The sequence below is a fragment of the Mandrillus leucophaeus genome, unplaced genomic scaffold (genome assembly GCF_000951045.1).
Source record: "Mandrillus leucophaeus isolate KB7577 unplaced genomic scaffold, Mleu.le_1.0 Scaffold98, whole genome shotgun sequence".
Classification (NCBI taxonomy): Eukaryota; Metazoa; Chordata; class Mammalia; order Primates; family Cercopithecidae; genus Mandrillus; species Mandrillus leucophaeus.
The window spans coordinates 209775-228051 of record NW_012110696.1 but is presented as its reverse complement, the minus strand read 5'-3'; the positions used below and the strand labels follow the sequence as shown (position 1 = coordinate 228051).

The following is an 18277-nucleotide window of genomic DNA, read 5'->3' as shown; positions in this document are numbered from 1 at the left end:
ATGAACCCGGGAGGCGGAGCTTGCAGTGAGCCGAGATTGCGCCACTGCACTCCAGCCTGGGCGACAGAGCAAGACTCCGTCTCAAAAAAAGAAATTCTCAGGAGCCCAGGCCAGCTCTAGGACTCACCCCTGAGCGCACAGGCAACACTGGGCACGCTGGTAAAGGACCACTAGAATCCAGCAGCCCAGATCCCTTTCTTTGTGGTCAAAGGAGGCGGGAAAACAGGTGCAGGACTGCTACATCGGTGAGTGTCACTAATCCGATAAGCAGAGCTCCATGGGTGGTTACGCACCCTGGAAAGGAATAAGCATTAGGCTCTTAGAGGACACTCTAGGACTAATGCTCATCGGAAAATGACTAGGGGTGCTGGTGTCCCTATGTTCTATTTTCAGATGGGAAACGCTTCCCCCGCAAGGCAAAAACGCCCCTCAGATGTATTCTGGAGGATTAGGATCCATTTGACCTTCAGATGCTAAGGAAGAAACGACATATTCTTCTGCAGTACCGCCTGGCCACGATACCCTCTCCAAGGGGGAGAAACCTGGCCTCCTGAGGGAGGTATGAATTCTAACACCATCTCACAGCTCGACCTCTTCTGTAGAAAAGAAGGCAGATGGAGTGAAGTGCCACATGTGCAAACTTTCTTTTCATTAAGAGACAACTCGCAATTATGTAAAAAGTGTGATTTATGCCCTACAGGAAGCCCTCAGAGTCTACCTCCCTACCTCAGAATCCCCCAGACTCCTTCCCCAACTAATAAGGACCCCCCTTCAACCCAAACGGTCCAAAAGGAGATAGACAAAGGGGTAGACAATGAACCAAAGAGTGCCAGTATTCCCCGATGATGCCCTCTCCAAGCAGTGGGAGGAGGAGAATTCGCCTCAGCCAGAGTGCATGTAGCTTTTTCTCTCTCAGACTTAAAGCAAATTAAAGTAGACCTAGCTAAATTCTCAGATAACCCTGATGGCTATATTGATGTCTTACAAGGGTTAGGACAATCCTTTGATCTGACATGGAGAGATATAGTTACTGCTAGATCAGACACTAACCCCAAATGAGAGAAGTGCTACCATAACTGCAGCCTGAGAGTTTGGTGATCTCTGGTATCTCAGTCAGGTCAATGATAGGATGACAACAGAGGAAAGAGAACGATTCGCCACAGGCCAGCAGGCAGTTCCCAGTGTAGACCCTCACTGGGACACAGAATCAGAACATGGAGATTGGTGCCGCAGACATGTGTAACCTGCGTGCTAGGAGGACTAAGGAAAACTAGGAAGAAGCCTATGAATTATTCAGTGATGTCCACTATAACACAGGGAAAGGAAGAAAATCCTACTGCCTTTCTGGAGAGACTAAGGGAGGCATTGAGGAAGCACAGCTCCCTGTCACCTGACTCTATTGAAGGCCAGTCAGCTACAGACATTAGAAAAAACTTCAAAAGTCCGCCTTAGGCCCAGAGAAAAACTTAGAAAAAACCCTATTGAACTTGGCAACCTCGGTTTTTTATAATAGAGATCAGGAGAAGCAGGCGGAACAGGACAAACGAGACTAAAAAAAGGCCACCGCTTCAGTCATGGCCCTCAGGCAAGCGGACTTTGGAGGCTCTGGAAAAGGGAAAAGCTGGGCAAATCGAATGCCTAATAGGGCTTGCTTCTAGTGCGATCTACAAGGACACTTTAAAAAAGATTGTCCAAGTAGAAGTAAGCCGCCCCCTCATCCATGCCCCTTATGTCAAGGGAATCATTGGAAGGCCCACTGCCCCAGGGGATGAAGGTCCCCTGAGTCAGAAGCCACTAACCAGATGATCCAGCAGCAGGACTGAGGGTGCCTGGGGCAAGCGTCAGCCCATGCCATCACCCTCACAGAGCCCCGGGTATGCTTGACCATTGAGGACCAGGAGGTTAACCATCTGCTGGACACTGGCGTGGCCTTCTCAGTCTTACTCTCCTGTCCCGGACAACTGTCCTCCAGATCTGTCACTATCTGAGGGGTGCTAGGACAGCCAGTCACTAGATACTTCTCCCAGCCACTAAGTTGTGACTGGGAAACTTTACTCTTTTCACACGCTTTTCTAATTATGCCTGAAAGCCCTACTCCCTTGTCAGGGAGAGACATTCTGGCAAAAGCAGGGGCCATTATACACCTGAACATAGGAGAAGGAACACCCGTTTGTTGTCCCCTGCTTGAGGAAGGAATTAATCCTGAAGTCTGGGCAACAGAAGGACAATATGGATGAGCAAAAAATGCCCTTCCTGCTCAAGTTAAACTAAAGGATTCCGCCTCCTTTCCCTACCAAAGACAGTACCCCCTCAGACCCGAGGCCCAACAAGGACTCCAAAGGATTGTTAAGGATCTAAAAGCCCAAGGCCTAGTAAAACCATGCAGTAGCCCCTGCAATACTCCAATTTTAGGAGTACAGAAACCCAACAGACAGTGGAGGTTAGTGTAAGATCTCAGGATTATCAATGAGGCTGTTCCTCTATACCCAGCTGTACCTAACCCTTATACTCTGCTTTCCCAAATACCAGAGGAAGCAGAGTGGCTTACAGTCCTGGACCTTAAGGATGCCTTTTTCTGCACCCCTGTACATCCTGACTCTCAATTCTTGTTTGCCTTTGAAGATCCTTCATACCCAGTGTCTCAACTCACCTGGACTGTTTTATTCCAAGGGTTCAGGGATAGCCCCCATCTATTTGGCCAGGCATTAGCCCAAGACTTGAGCCAGTTCTCATACCTGAACACTCTTGTCCTTCGGTACGTGGATGATTTACTTTTAGCTACCTGTTCAGAAACCTTGTGCCATCAAGCCACCTAGGCGCTCTTAAATTTCCTCACTACCTGTGGCTACAAGGTTTCCAAACCAAAGGCTCAGCTCTGCTCACAGCAGGTTAAATACTTAGGGCTAAAATTATCCAAAGGCACCATGGCCCTCAGTGAGGAACATATCCAGCCTATATGGCTTATCCTCATCCCAAAACCCTAAAGCAACTAAGGTTCCTTGGCATAACAGGTTTCTGCTGAATATGGATTCCCAGGTATGGTGAAATAGCCAGACCATTATATACGCTAATTAAGGAAACTTAGAAAGCCAATACCCATTTAATAACATGGACACCTGAAGCAGAAGCGGCTTTCTGGGCCCTAAAGAAGGCCCTAACCCAAGCCCCAGTACTCAGACAAAGAAATAGAATAGGGAACCTCATGAGGACATAGTTTCCTCCCCTCAGGATGGCTAGCCATCGAAGAAGGAAAAATACTTTGCCTGCAGCTAACCAATGGAAATTACTTAAAACCCTTCACCAAAACTTTGACTTAGGCATTGATAGCACCCTTCAGATGGCCAAATCATTTACTGGACCAGGCCTTTTCAAAAGTATCAAGCAGATAGTGGGGGCCTGTAAAGTGTACCAAAGAAATAATCCCCTGCACTGCAGGCCATACATTTAAATCCCTGTATCTTTAACCTCCTTGTTAAATTTGTCTCTTCCGGAATTGAAGCTGTAGAACTACAAATAGTTCCTCAAATGGAGACCCAGATGCAGTCCATGACTAAGATCTATCGCGGACCCCTGGACCAGCCTACTAGCCCGTGCTCCGATGTTAATGACATCGAAGGCACCCCTCCAGAGGAAATCTCAACTGCACAATCCCTACTACACCCCAATTCAGCAGGAAGCGGTTAGAGCGGTTGTTGGCCAACCTCCCCAACAGCACTTGAGTTTTCCTGTCGAGAAGGGGGACTGAGAGACAGGACTAGCTGGATTTCCTAGGCCAACTAAGAATCCCTAAGCCTAGCTGGGAAGGTGACCACATCCACCATTAAACACAGGGCTTGCAACTTAGCCCACACCCTACCAATCAGCTCACTAAAATGCTAATTAGGCAAAAACAGGAGGTAAATAGCCAATCATCTATTGCCTGAGAGCACAGCGGGAGGGACAAGGATCAGGATATAAACCCAGGCATTCGAGCCAGCAATGGCAACCCTCTTTGGGTCCCCTCCCCTTATATGGGAGGTCTGTCTTCACTCTATTTCACTCTATTAAATCTTGCAACTGCACTCTTCTGGTCCCTGTTTTGTTATGGCTTGAGCTGAGCTTTCGCTCGCCGTCCACCACTGCTGTTTGCCGCCATCGCAGACCCACCGCTGACTTCCATCCCTCTGGATCCAGCAGGGTGTCCACTGTGCTCCTGATCCAGCAAGGCACCCCTTGCCACTCCCAATCGGGCTAAAGGTTTGCCATTGTTCCTGCATGGCTAAGTGCCTGGGTTCTTCCTAATCGAGCTGAACACTAGTCACTGGGTTCACGGTTCTCTTCTGTGACCCATGGCTTCTAATAGAGCGATAACACTCACCACATGGCCCAAGATTCCATTCCTTGGAATCTGTGAGGCCAAGAACCCCAGGTCAGAGAACATGAGGCTTGCCACTGAGAGGTGACAACATGCTAAAGCCCTTGCACTCGGCACCTCCTTGGCCTTGGCATCCACTCTGGTGGCACTTGAGGAGCCCTTCAGCCCACCATGGCACTGTGGGAGCCCCTCTCTGGGCTGGCCAAGGCCGGAGCCAGCTCCCTCTGCTTGCAGGGAGGTGTGGAGGGAGAGGTGCAGCCAGGAACTGGGGTTGTGCATGGTGTAGGCCAGCGTGAGTTCTGGGTGGACGAGGGCTCGGTGGGCCCGGTGGGCCCTGCACTTGGAGCGACTGGCCAGTGCTGCCGGCCCCAGGCAGTGAGGGGTTTAGCACCCAGGCCAGCAGCTGCAGAGGGTGTGCCACACCCCCCAGCAGTGCCAGCCCACTGGCACTGTGCTCGAATTCTTGCAGGGCCTCAGCTGCCTCCCCGCAGGTCAGGGCTCGGGACCTGCAGCCCGCCATGCCCAGGCCTCCCCATCCCCACCGTGGGCTCCTATGCGGCCGGAGCCTCCCCAACGAGTGCCGCCCCCTGTGCCACGGGCCTGGTCCCATCAACCTCCCAAGGGCTGAGAAGTGCGGGCACATGGCACGGGACTGGTGGGCAGCTCCACCTGCAGCCCAGGTGCAGGATCCACTAGGTGAAGCCAGCTGGGCTCCTGAGTCTAGTGCGGACTTGGAGAACCTTTATGTCTAGCTCAGGGATTGTAAATACACCAATCAGCACCCTGTGTCTAGCTCAAGGTTTGTAAATACACCAATCAGTACTCTGTAACTAGCTAACCTGGGGGGGTACTTGGAGAACTTTTCTATCTAGCTCTCTGTGTCTAGCTAAAGGATTGCAAACACACCAATCAGCACTCTGTCTAGCTCACAGTTTGTAAATACATCAATCAGTACTCTGTGTCTAGCTCAAGGTTTGTAAATACACCAATCAGTACTCTGTGTCTAGCTAACCTAGTGGGGACTTGGAGAGCCTTTCTGTCTAGCACTCTGTGTCTAGCTAAAGGACTGTAATCACACCAATCAGCACTCCGTGTCTAGCTCAGGGATTGTAAACGCACCAATCAGCACTCTGTCAAAATGGACCAATCAACTCTCTGTAAAACGGACCAACAGCTCTCTGTAAAATGGACCAATCAGCTCTCTGTAAAATAGACTGATCAGCTCTCTGTAAAATGGAGCAATCAGCAGGATGTGGGTGGGGTCAGATAAGGGAATAAAAGCAGGATGCCCGGGCCAGCAGTGGCAACCCCCCCTCAGGTCCCCTTCCATGTTGTGGAAGCTTTTTTTGCCCTTTGCAATAAATCTTGCTGCTGCTCACTCTTTGTGTCCGTGCCACCTTTATGAGCTGTAATACTGCGAAGGTCTGCAGCTTCACTCCTAAAGCCAGCGAGACCAGGAACCCACCAGAAGGAACGGACAACTCCAGATGTGCCACCTTTAAGAGCTGTGACACTCACCGCAAAGGTCTGCAGCTTCACTCCTGAAGTCAGTGAGACTACGAACTCACTAGAAGGAAGAAACTGCGGACACATCTGAACATCTGAAGGAACAGACACCGGACACACCATCTTTAAGAACCGTGACACTCACTGCGAGGGTCCGTGGCTTCATTCTTGAAGTCAGCGAGACCAAGAACCCACCAATTCCGGACACACCACCATCTTGGAAGTGGTCCACCACCATCTTGGGACCTCTGGGAGCAAGGACCCCCAGGTAACATAGTCAAGTCTGCCAACTCCTGGGCTCAGGCTATCCTCCTGTCTGCCTCCCTAAGTGCTGGGATTTTAGGCTGAAGCCTCAACTGCCATCCTAATGAATGTTAAGTGGTATCCCACAATGGTTTTGATTTGTGTTTCCCTAGTGATTAACGATGGGAAGCAGAAGTGAATGAGACAGAATTGTGATCTTGTCAGAAAAGTCATCTTGGAAAAGCCAACGTCCAAAAGAAATGGTTAGAACAAGGGTCGCTGACTCCCATCCAGGCGGTATCCCTGACCCTTGTGGGGCAATGTCACAGAGGCTCCTGCTCGGCAGGGAGGTCTGGATTCCACACTCTTCTGCCACTGCCCAGCTCTGGACCTCAGCTTTCTATGGGTGTCAAGAGGACAAGCAGCCGTGCCCATTTGTCTTGCTGGTGTTTTTGGGTGTCAGATGCGCCAGCAGGAGGGACAGTGTGTGGGAAGGTGCTGGTCTGAGGCTGGTCCCGCCAAAGCCCTGCAGGCTCACTCCCTGGTTGTGCGGAGGTGCTGGTGCTCGCTCGTCCCCTCAGCACCCACAGGCCGGGCCCGGGTGCCAGGCAGTTGTCCTCTGTGGAGCCTTATCAGGGCCCACAGGCCCTACTGCCTCGACCCCACCCGGGCCCCAAAACTCGGCCTGGGGGCCGCACAAGGCGGGGCCACGCGGGGCAGGGCCCGTCTGCTGGGGGAGTGCGCGGGGTGGGCAGCGGGGGGCAGGGTTCCTGGACTCCGACAGCCCGTCCGGCCGAGGTCAATCACAATGAAACCGTGTCCAGCGGACGCGGCTGGGGCTCGCCGCAGCCGACCGAGCCATCGTGAAGCCATGACGTGGCGCCCAAAGCTGCTGGCCTAGTGCACTCCGTGCTGGTCCCCAGCCTCGGCAGGCCCAGGCGGGGTCGCCCCGAGGCGGGTCTGGCGGGTCCAATCGCCCCGCCCGCAGGGGACCCGCCCCTCATGGGCCCCGCCAATCGCAGGGCACGTTGCTCTGCAGTGCCGCGCGGCTCGGCCTATGGGGCGGCGCGTTGTTGGGTTGCAGCGCCGCAGGCCGCACCCAGCTCGGGAGGTGGGGGCGAGCGGAGGGGCTGAGGGGCGGAGAGGCCGGGCGGGCCGCGGCTGTGGGCCAGGGGACGGGGGCGGAGCCGGAGTCGGAGCCGACGGGCGGTGGCCGCAGTGGCACCCCGGAATCCCGCGTGCTGCCCACGATTCGCTTCTGAGGTGAGGTTCGCGAGCGGGAGCGGGGGCGGCGGGGGCCCGGTTCGGGCTGAGGAGGCGGCTGGGGCGCGGCGAACTGGGCCGCGGTTGCGGCGGGCGGGGACCGCGAGGCCTGCAGCGGCCCTGGCAGCGCGGGGGGCGGGGAGGCCGCTTCGCCGCCGAGGGCGTCTTGGAGGGGTCCCCGCGGGGGCCGTCGGCCCGGGCCGAGTCTGGGAGCGAGGGCGCCGCCGATCTGTTAGCGTGATAGGACCCCGGGGACGAGGCTTCTCCCTGGCCGGTCGTTCCTAGCCGGCTGGTGGGCTGCAGGGGTCGGGGCGGAGGAGGAGGACCCTGGCCGGAGGCTGGTCAGCATCCTGCTTGGGAGACCGGTTCCGCGGTCCGCAGCGCTGGTGGCTCCAAGGTTTGTGTACGGACGCCTGTTTGGGTACTGCCTGTCGGCTCTCGTATTTAAAAACGACGGCTTCTGCCAAAAGGGAAAAGCCGTATCTGCCGACGGAAGCTCAGGAGATAATCCTGGAACTTTATCAGCGATGGTGCTGTGGGTCACCTTTGCCCTCCTTCTCTTTTCTTTTTTCTTAATCTTTTATTTTCGTTTTTGGGAGATGTCAGAGGGCCTTTCCTTATTACAGTGACTTTTATCTTTGTTCTTGTGATGGCTCAAGATAGTTGGGAGGTAATTTGCATTCACTTTATGCATACCCACCTTGAAAAACATATTTTGGTTCGCCTGAAACTGTTGTTGGTTTGAGCATAATTTATGCCTAGAATCCAAAAAGCAGTGATCATATCTCCAAAGACCAAAAACATAGCTGATAGCTGTATGCATTACTAGTAAGTTATGATTTTTTGTGTGAAAAATTGAGATATTAATGGGGATAGGAAATAGAATGCTGATAGGTAGACTGTGTCTATGAGTAGAGGAACCTACTGAAAACAAGCTTGGAGTAGATGGGTAGGAGTTCAGCAGGCACCAGAGAGAGAAGGGCATTTCAGGCAGAGGGTATGAATTGTATGAAAGTTGATTTGTAAACTTTGGAGTCTTGAATGGACAAGGGCCAGTGATGATAACTTTTTCTTTGTTTGTTTGAGGCGGAGTCTCGCTCTGTTGCCAGGCTGGAGTGCAGAGGTGCTATCTCTGCTCGCTGCAACCTCCGCCTCCCGGGTTCAAGAGATTCTTCTGTCTCAGCCTCCTGAGTATCTGGGACTACAGGCGCGCGCCACCACTCCCAGCTAGTTTTTGTATTTTTAGTAGAGACGGGGTTTCACCCTGTTGGTCAGGATGGTCTCGATCTCTTGACCTTGTGATCTCTCCGCCTCAGCCTCCCAAAGTGCTGGGATTCCAGGCGTGAGCCACCGCGCCTGGCCTACGTTAAAATTTTAATACACCCCTTTGATTTTGACAGTGGGGAAAACTAGAATAGTAAAGTTGTCTTTTAAGGAAGTGGATGATTTTGGCATCAAAACTGTTTTTCAGAGTTTCGATGTGGTTTACAATGGTATGGACAAGCTGGTATGATTTGTTAGTTTACTACTTGTGATGTCTTTAGGTTTTAAAGTTTCGGAGACTCACTGAGTGATGTGAGTCTAAACTCTAGCCAGTCCCCGAATTGTGAGATAGTTTTCCTTCTAAAATATGCTTCGTACAAGCTGATCATTTTTTCCCCTTAATTCTTTTGATGTTATCTGATATACTGAGAAGGTTTTGTTTGGTGTTCAGTTTTGTGTTACTGATTTTGCCATAAAAACTGTTTCTTTACATGATTATTAGTTTTTAGTTCTTTCTTATAGTCTTTGACTTGAATAAGAAAAGTAAATACTGAAATGCTTTTAAAGATAAAGTATTTATTTATTACTTGAAACTTAAGAGTTAGGTTGACTGCCCTTCCTTTCTTTCCTTCCATGTTTACCTCTTCACATATACACATATGTAGAGAGAAAATAATATAAACCCCTTTTCTCATCCAGTTTCAACAGTCAATCTTGCTTCATCGTATCCCCGCAGTCCTAGATATCATTTAACCGTTAAATAGTTCAATATGTATATCTTAAAGACTTAAAAAAAAGGTAAACATGAGTACCATTATCACAGAAAATGAGTAATTCCTTAATACTTTCAAATATCCAGCCAGTGTTAAAATTTTCAGAATTGTCTCTTTTTTTTTTTTTTTTTTAACAATTTCAATCTGGATCCACATGCTATCCATACAGTGTGACTAGTTTTATGGTAGTTTCCCCCTCCATATTTAGTTTTCTCCTGTAATTTATTTGTTGATGAAACCTGGTAGTTTGTCATGTGGAGTTATGCACAATCTCGATTTTACTCTGTGGTGTAGTTTAACAGTACAGAATTTACTGAAAACTGGTCGTTAGGTCTAAAGGTGTGATCAAATTCAGCTTTATTTTTGTCAAGAAAACTTCATAGGTAAGTAGGCAGAAATGATTAGTAGTCTTTGTTTGCAGCCCTTGATTGTCAGTGCCTACAGTCATTTCAGTAAGCACTGAAATTGTTGATATTTGAATTCTCTAACTTCTTTTATTAAGTAGAATATTTTTATAAAGAGAATTTTTCATGCCTCCACTATTTGGTTATCTCGAAGTACTGTATACCTTTTATAGAAAAGGGAGGATAAATTCTTAATTCTTCTGCATTATTTACTAGGTTTCACATAATGAATTGGTTCGCTAACATCCTTCAAAAGTAGCCAGTGAAGCTGGGCATGCTAGGGTGGGCCTGTAATCTTAGCTGCTCCTGAGGCTAAGATGGTACGAACCTGTGAGCCTGGGAGGTCGAGGCTGCAGTGAACCATGATCACTTCACTGCACTACTCTGTCTCTTTAAAAAAAAAAAAAAAAAAAGGGACTGAGCTCGGAGGCTCAGGTCTGTAATCCCAGCACTTTGGGAGGCCGTGGAGGGCAGATCACGAGGTCAGGAGATCAAGACCATCCTGGCTAACATGGTGAAACCCCATCTCTACTAAAAATACAAAAAATTAGCTGGGCATGGTAGTGCGTGTCTGTAATCCCAACTACTAGGGAGGCTGAGGCAAGAGAATCGCTTGAACCCAGGAGGCGGAGGTTGCAGTGCCATTGCACTCCAGCATGGGCAACAAGAGTGAAACTCCATCTCAAAAAAAAAATAAAAAAGTAAGACTAGGATTCTACTCAGCCTTCTCAATTTTATATGCCTGTATCTACTTTTCTTCTAAGCCAAACATTTTGGTTCTACTTGCTCACTGTTTGAACCCACACATTTCAGTCTCAGAACAAGATGAACATGTGAACCCCGAAAATTTGAGAGGTCTCAGTTAATTTAGAAAGTTTATTTTGCCAAGGTTGAGAATGTGTGCCTGTGACACAGCCTGCAGAAGTCCTGATGACATGTGCCCAAGGTGGTCGGGCACAGCTTGGTTTTATACATTTTAAGGAGACATGAGACATCAGTCAGTATATGCAAGAAGTACATTGGTTCAGTCCAGAAAGGCGGGGACAACTTGAGCAGGGAGGGAGCTTCCAGGTCACCAGTAGGTGAGAGACAAATGGTTGCATTCTTTTGAGTTTCTGATAAGCCTTTCCAAAGGAGGCAACCAGATACGCATCTTTCTCAGTGAGCAGAGGGATGACTTTGAACAGAGTGGGAGGCAAGACTGGGTGCCATGGCTCATTCCTGTATTCCCAGCACTTTGGGAGGCCATGGCAGGTGGATCACTTGAGATCAGGAGTTCGAGACCAGCCTGGCCAGCATGGTGAAACCCTGTCTCTACTAATAATACGAAAATTAGCCAGGCCTGGTGGTGGGTGCCTGTAATCCCAGCTACTCAAGAGGCTGAGGCGGGAGAATCACTCGAACCCAGGAGGTGGAGGTTGCAGTGAGTTGAGATCATGCCATTGCACTCCAGCCTGGGACAGAGTGAGACTCCGGCCCAAAAAAAAAGGAATCTTGGCCCGGCGCGGTGGCTCAAGCCTGTAATGCCAGCACTTTGGGAGGCCGAGACGGGCGGATCACGAGGTCAGGAGATCAAGACCATCCTGGCTAACACGGTGAAACCCCATTTCTACTAAAAAATACAAAAAACTAGCCGGGTGAGGTGGCGGGCGCCTGTAGTCCCAGCTACTCGGGAGGCTGAGGCAGGAGAATGGCGAAAACCCGGGAGGCGGAGCTTGCAGTGAGCTGAGATCCGGCCACTGCACTCCAGCCTGGGCGACAGAGCGAGACTGTCTCAAAAAAAAAAAAAGAAAAAAAAAAAAGGAATCTTAACATAGCATAATATTAAACTGTAACAGAGTTGTTTAATTGTTAATGCTTATTCTGGCCTTTGTACGTTGAGGAACCTTGAGTTTAAAGGAATGAAGGGAAGCACATTTAATACAGTTTGCCTTTTGAGCTTAATTTTTCTAGAAGTACCTTTTTAAACAGTTGTTATAACTAGCGTGTAACTGTTTTTGGTAACTGTTATAACTGTTTTTGGTAACTGTTAGCTTAAGTGTGTTGGGTATATGTTTAATTAATTAATTTTTTTTTTGGTTTGAGACAGACTCTTGCTCTGTCACCCAGACTGGAATATAGTGATGTGATCATAGTTTGCTGCAGCCTTGAACTCCTGGGCTTAAACCATTCTCCCACCTCTAACTCAGAAGTAGCTAGGACTGTACAGGTTCATGCCAACAGGCTTGGCTGTTTTTTTTTTTTTTTAAGATACGGTCTTGCTGTGTTGCTCAGGCTGATGTTGAATTCCTGGCCTCAAGTAATCCTCCTGCCTCAGCCTCTGAATATGCTAGGATAACAGGCATGAGCCACTGCACTTGGCCTTTTTCCAGGGTTTTTTTTTTTTTTTTTGAGATGGAGTCTCGCTCTGTTGCCCAGGCTGGAGTGCAGTGGCCGGATCTTAGCGCACTGCAAGCTCCGCCTCCCGGGTTCAAGCCATTCTCCTGCCTCAGCCTCCCGAGTAGCTGGGACTACAGTGGCTGGGACTACAGACACCCACCACCTCGCCCAGCTAGTTTTTTGTGTTTTTTAGTAGAGACGAGGTTTCAACGTGTTAGCCAGGATGGTCTCGATCTCCTGACCTCATGATCTGCCTGTCTTGGCCTCCCAAAGTGCTGGGATTACAGGCTTGAGCCACCGCGCCCAGCCTTCAGGTTTTTACTGTTATAAGCAGTGCTCCAATTAATATTACATCTCCATATTGAGCATTTATGAGGGACATCTATAAATACATTCTCTGAAGTGAAATTGCTATGTCGAAGGATAATTGCACTTTTCATTTGCATAGACATTTCCAAATTACCCTCCTGGCCCCAATTAATATTCTTACATTTCCATCTTTGGGCACCTATGAAGTATATCTATAGATACATTCTCAGAAGTGAGATTGCCGTGTCAAAGAGTAATTGCACTTTTACTTTCCATAGATGTTTCCAGATTATCCTCCTAAGACATTATATCAGTTTATACTCCTACCAACTGCGTATTTTCTCCACATAATGAAGTATGGACACTAAAGTGACAATAGTACCTATTTTACATGGTTATTGTGAGGATTAAATGAAGTAAATGCCAAAAGGTGCCTACTAACCTGTCAGCAAATGACTTATTAATATAATTATTATTTTTTTCTGAACTTTATTACCAGCAATATTATAACCCTAGACAGTGCTTCATGAGGTTGGGAAAGAGGGTTCATGCAATTGATCCGAGCAATATATGCCTCCAAAATATTGTTATCTGTGTTAGAACAAATGAGCTGTGCGTCTAGGCCCTGGGGCCGGGGAGTCTGGCATCTGGGGCTGATGTTAGGGGACAGAGCCCACAGGTACATCTCAGATTTTGCTGGAAAGGGCATCCCTCAGGAATGGGGCACAGTAGATGTAACTACACGTGTGCCTCTACAGCCTGGAATGGCAGCTTCGGCTGTTTGCATGGGGAGGAGAAAGTCATCATTTGGGAGGGACCTTTAGAATACCCCATCCCAAACACTTCTCTCCTTCTCTTACTCTGAAGGGCTTAATTTAAATTTGCTTTGTGAATTAACTTATTGAGAATGATTTAGGGAGTTCGTTACCTAACAAATGTTTTCCCTTATCTGCACACTGTTGCTTGAAATTTGTTTCAAGGAGACAGAGCCATTAACACATTAGGCAGAGTGGTGTTATGAAAGGAGCACTGGCTCTTCACTATGGGTTTACTATGGTTTGCTGAGGGTAGTCGAGTGGGTGCGAAAGTCATAGCTGCCCCAAGCCTCCTTTGAGAATACAAAGCCCAGTGAAAACATATGTCCGTACAAAAGCTTGTGTGTGAATGTTTAGAGCAGCATTATGTTTAATAGACAAAAAGTGAAACACCCCAGATGTCCATCAGCTGATGAGTGGATCAACAAAATGTGGTCTGTTCATATGATGGAATAGTATTTGGCAATAAAAAGGATTAAAGCACTCATACTTGGTACAACATGGATGAACTCTGAAAACATGCTAACTGAAATAAGCCAGACACAAGAGACCACATGCTTTATGATTTTACTTATGTGAAATGTCTCTAATAGGCAAATCTTTTTGTTTTGTTTTGTTTTTTGTGAGACTGAATCTCATTCTGTTGCCCAGGCTGGAGTGCAGTGGTGCAGTCTTGGCTCACAGCAACCTCCACCTCCCTAATTCAAGCAATTCTCCTGCCTCAGCCTCTCGAGTAGCTGGGAACAGGTGTGTGCCACCATGCCCGACTGATTTTTATATTTTTAGTAGAGATGGGGTTTCACCACATTACCCAGGCTGGTCTTGAACTCCTGACCTGAAGTGACCCACCTGCCTCGGCCTCCCAAAGTGCTGGAATTACAAATGTGAACCACTGTACCTGACCCCCAGTAGGCAAACTTATGCAGGCAGAAAGTAGATTGGGGGTTGACTGGGGCTCCAACCGGGGAGAGTGGAGTGGGAATGAGGAATGACTGCTAATGTGTATGGGGTTTCTTTTTGGGTGTTGAAAATGTTATAAAGTTAGATTGTGATGATTACACAACTCTGAATACACTAAAAACTGCTGAACTTCATTTAGAAGCAGAGCCTTGCTCTGTTGTTCAGGTTGGGGAACAGTGGTATAATCATAGCTGACCGTAACCTGGAACTCCTGGGCTCGAGTAATCTTCGCCACCTCAGCCTCCGGAATAGCTAGGACTACTGGTGCATACTACCACAGCAGGATGATTTTTAAAAATGTTGCCACTCAAAATGTGTGGCTCTGGATCAAAATGGTGAAATTCTCTGAACTAATTTTTCTCATCTGTAGAAATAAGAGTATTAATAGTAACAGTCATATCTAACTGGAGGTGTGAGGCTGTGGTAAGCAAACTTACAGTGCTTACAATATGTGAGGATTCTGTCAGTGTGCTTTCTTTCCTTCTTTTCCAGAACATACAGGATGGAGGATCAGGCTTTAAGAGGGAAAGACACAGAAGATGCAATAGAGAGCACTGTAGCTCTTTTTTTTTTTTTTTTTTGTCTCTCTTTCCCTCTCTCTCAAAATAAAGCCTATGTAGAGGTATTTTTTTGTCTGATACAGCTGAGTATGTTTGCAGTTTAGTAGGAACTTTGTGGTTAAACCATGCTTTCTAAGATTTTCTTAAGAGGCCAACCTTGTTGCCAGATGATACCATTAATCAAGTTATTGTCGAATAGGGCTTCAGGCAGGAAGCAAGGTTAGGAATGGTCTTTAGTCTCATAGATTGAACTCCCTTTTCGTTTGAGTGTCTGTCTACTTCAGTAGGAAGGGATGTGATGTTGATTGACCAGTCTTTAGGGGAAATAGATGACCTCCACCATCCAGATACTCATTTTTTGTTCTTTTCTTTCTTCTTCTTATTTTATTTTATTTTATTTTTTTTGAGAGAGAGTCTCACCTTTTCGCCCAGGCTGGAGTACAGTGGCGCGATCTTGACTCACTGCACCTCTGCCTCCCGGGTTCAAGTGATTCTTGTGCCCCAGCCTCCTGGGTACCTGGGACTGCAGGTGCACACACCACACCCGGCTGATTTTTGTAGAGATGGGGTTTCGCAGATACTCCATTTCAGCTTTTTTCTGAGCATCGTCTCCAGGGACTCAAGCACACATGCTTTGACAACAGAATCACCAGCAATGTCGCTGACCTAGGGTGTCTGCAGCATTCAGTGTCTTCTGTTTTCTGTACTAGGTGTTTGATTGTTTTGTAAAGCAGGAAGTTTTTATTTTATTTTTTTGGAGACAGAGTCTTGCTCTGTCACCCAGTCTGAAGTACAGTGGTGCGATCTTGGCTCTCACTGCAGCCTTGATCTCGTGGGCCCAAGCAGTCCTCCCACCCAGCTTCCTGAGCAGCTGGGCCTACAGACCCACTCCACCACACCCAGCTAACTAAAAAAAAATTTTTATGTAGAGACGAGGCCTTGCTATGTTGCCCAGGCAGGCCTGAAGGTGCTTTTAAACTCAGATAACCAGGACATTTGTGGCTGTGGAAATAGCTGTAATCTAACCATCAGAGTTGTTTTAAGAATACAAATTACATATAGTGTTTAAAGCATAATGAATGTACAGGTTGCTAGATTGGGGTTTACTCTCTTCTTTTTGTAACTTTTTAGAAGTTGGTCACTTTTTTTTTTTTTTTTTTTTGAGACAGGTTCTCACTGTGTTGCCCAGGCTGGAGTGCAGTGGCACGATCTTGACTCCCGGAAACCTCTGTCTCCCGGTTTCAAGCAATTCTCCCACCTCAGCCTCCCCAGTACCTGGGATTATAGGAGCCCATCACACCCAGCTAATTTTTGTAATTTTAATAGAGATAGGGTTTCATGATGTTGGCCAGGCTGGACTCAAACACCTGACCTCAGGTGATCTGCCCACCTTAGCCTCCCAAAGTGCTGGGATTATAAGTGTGAGCCACCGGCATCTTTTTCTAATTTAAGTGTTTAAGGCTATATGGCTCTCTAGAAGCATCTCTTTAGTGAAGCCAATAGTTTCCAACTGTAATATTTTTATTACTAAATAATGTATGTTTAAATTTTCATTATGATTTCCTGTTTGACCCATAAATTATTTTTAAATGTACCTTTAAATTTCTAAATATATGGTTTTAAGAAACTCTTCTGTTATTATGTTGTGTTTTTTTCTTTGAGACTGAGTTTTGCTCTTGTCGCCCAGACTGGAGTGCAGTGGTGCAATCTTGGCTCACCGCAACCTTCGCCTCCCAGGTTCAAGCGATTCTCCTGCCTTAGCCTCCCAAGTAGCTGGGATTACAGGTGCCCACCACCACACCTGGCTAGTTTTTGTATTTTTTGTAGAGACGGGGTTTCACCACGTTGGCCAGGGCGGTCTCGAACTCCTGACCTCAGCCTCCCAGAGTGCTGGGATTACAGGCGTGAGGCACCGCACCTGGCTGTTACTATGTTTTAATTGCATTGCACCCAGAGAAATGGCTTGTGTGCTGCTGATTCCCTGGAATTTGTTGTGATTTTCTTTATTGCCAGATATGACACGAATGTTTATAAACACTCCTTGTATTCTAAAGAATATGGGCTGGGTACAGTGGCTCATGCCTGTAATCCCAGCACTTTGGGAGGCCGAGGTGGGTAGATCACCTGAGATCAGGAGTTCGAGACCAGCTTGGCCAACATGGTGAAACCCCATCTGTACTAAAAATACAAAAATATTAGCCTGGCGTGATGGCACACACGTATAATACCAGCTACTAGGGAGGCTGAGGCAGGAGCATTGCTTGAACCCAGGAGGCGGAGGCTGCAGTGAGCCAAGATCATGCCACTGCTTTCCAGCCTGGGCTACAGAAGACTCCATCTTAAAAAAACAAGCAAGCAAGCAAGAAACAACATGTATTTAATTTGTGTGAGAAAGCAGGGAGGTGCAAAGTTCTATATATCTCTAATGATCTAACTTGTTACTTGCATTGCTCGTATTTCTTATTTACTGTTACTGATTTGAGCAATGTAGTAGATTATTATGGTAATCTCATTATGGTAGATTTGTCAATTTCTCTGTGAGTGCTAGCAATTTTTGGTTCATATATGTTGACAGTATTTTATTAGGTGTGTATAACCTTGTACTTTTCATCTTCCTGTTGAATTGTACTTAGGTTTGTGGCCTTTTCCATTCTGAATAAATGCTTTTATTTTCTTGGTCTTCATTGTCTGATATTAATATAGTTACTCCAGCTTTGTTTTGGTTGGTGTTTGCCTGGTGTTTGTATTTTTGTCCATTTATTTTCAGACTGTGTTCTGTTTCATGGGTATATTAGTATTTTTATGACTCCTGTAACAAGTTACCACGTACGTGGTGCTTTAAAATGACAGAAATTATTCTCTCATAGTTCTGGAGGCCAGAAGTTTGAACACAATATCACTGGACCAAAATCAAGGTGTTGCTAGGGCTGTGCGTTGTTCCTTTGGAGGTGATATGGGAGAATCTGTTCCTCGCCTGTTCCAGCTTCTCATGGCTGCCACATTCCTTGGCTGTGGCTGCATCACTCCAATCTTTGTGACCCGGGTTAGATTGCTTTCTTGTCTTCTGTGTGCTTAAATGTCCCCCACCTCAATTTTATAAGGATACTGTGATTACATTCAGGGCCCACCCAGGTAATCCAGGATAGTCTCACAATCCCAAAATACTTACTTTATATGGCAAAGACTACAGATATAATTAATATTTACAGGTTCTAGGCATTATTTGGACCTTTTAATTTGGGGACTGTTATTCAGCTTACTAAAAGAGTGTCTCTTATAAGTTACCTATAATTTCTGTCTTTTAACTGGCATAATTTAGTACATTTATATTATGATTCTGATAAATTTGTACTTTCTTTATCATCTTAGATTTTGTGTTCTGTTTCTTTTTTTTCTCCCCATGCTTGCCTTTTTAAACAACTGGGAGTTTTTTTTTTTTTTTTTTTTT

At 47.1% G+C, this 18277-nt stretch overlaps 1 protein-coding gene across 6 annotated transcripts in view; it reads left to right on the top strand.

Moving 5' to 3' along the window:
* Positions 1-7070: 7070 nt before the first annotated feature.
* Positions 7071-18277, top strand: part of ADD1 (adducin 1 (alpha)) — a 103265-nt gene continuing 92058 nt past the window's right edge. For 4 of the 6 annotated variants that reach the window (XM_011970831.1, XM_011970835.1, XM_011970829.1 and 1 more), the window contains exon 1: positions 7071-7366. The gene's annotated coding sequence lies outside the window, so the exon portion shown is untranslated. Of the gene's footprint in view, positions 7367-7491; positions 8195-18277 lie in introns of those variants that run through there. The other 2 variants (XM_011970830.1, XM_011970834.1) reach the window with 2 other exon arrangements.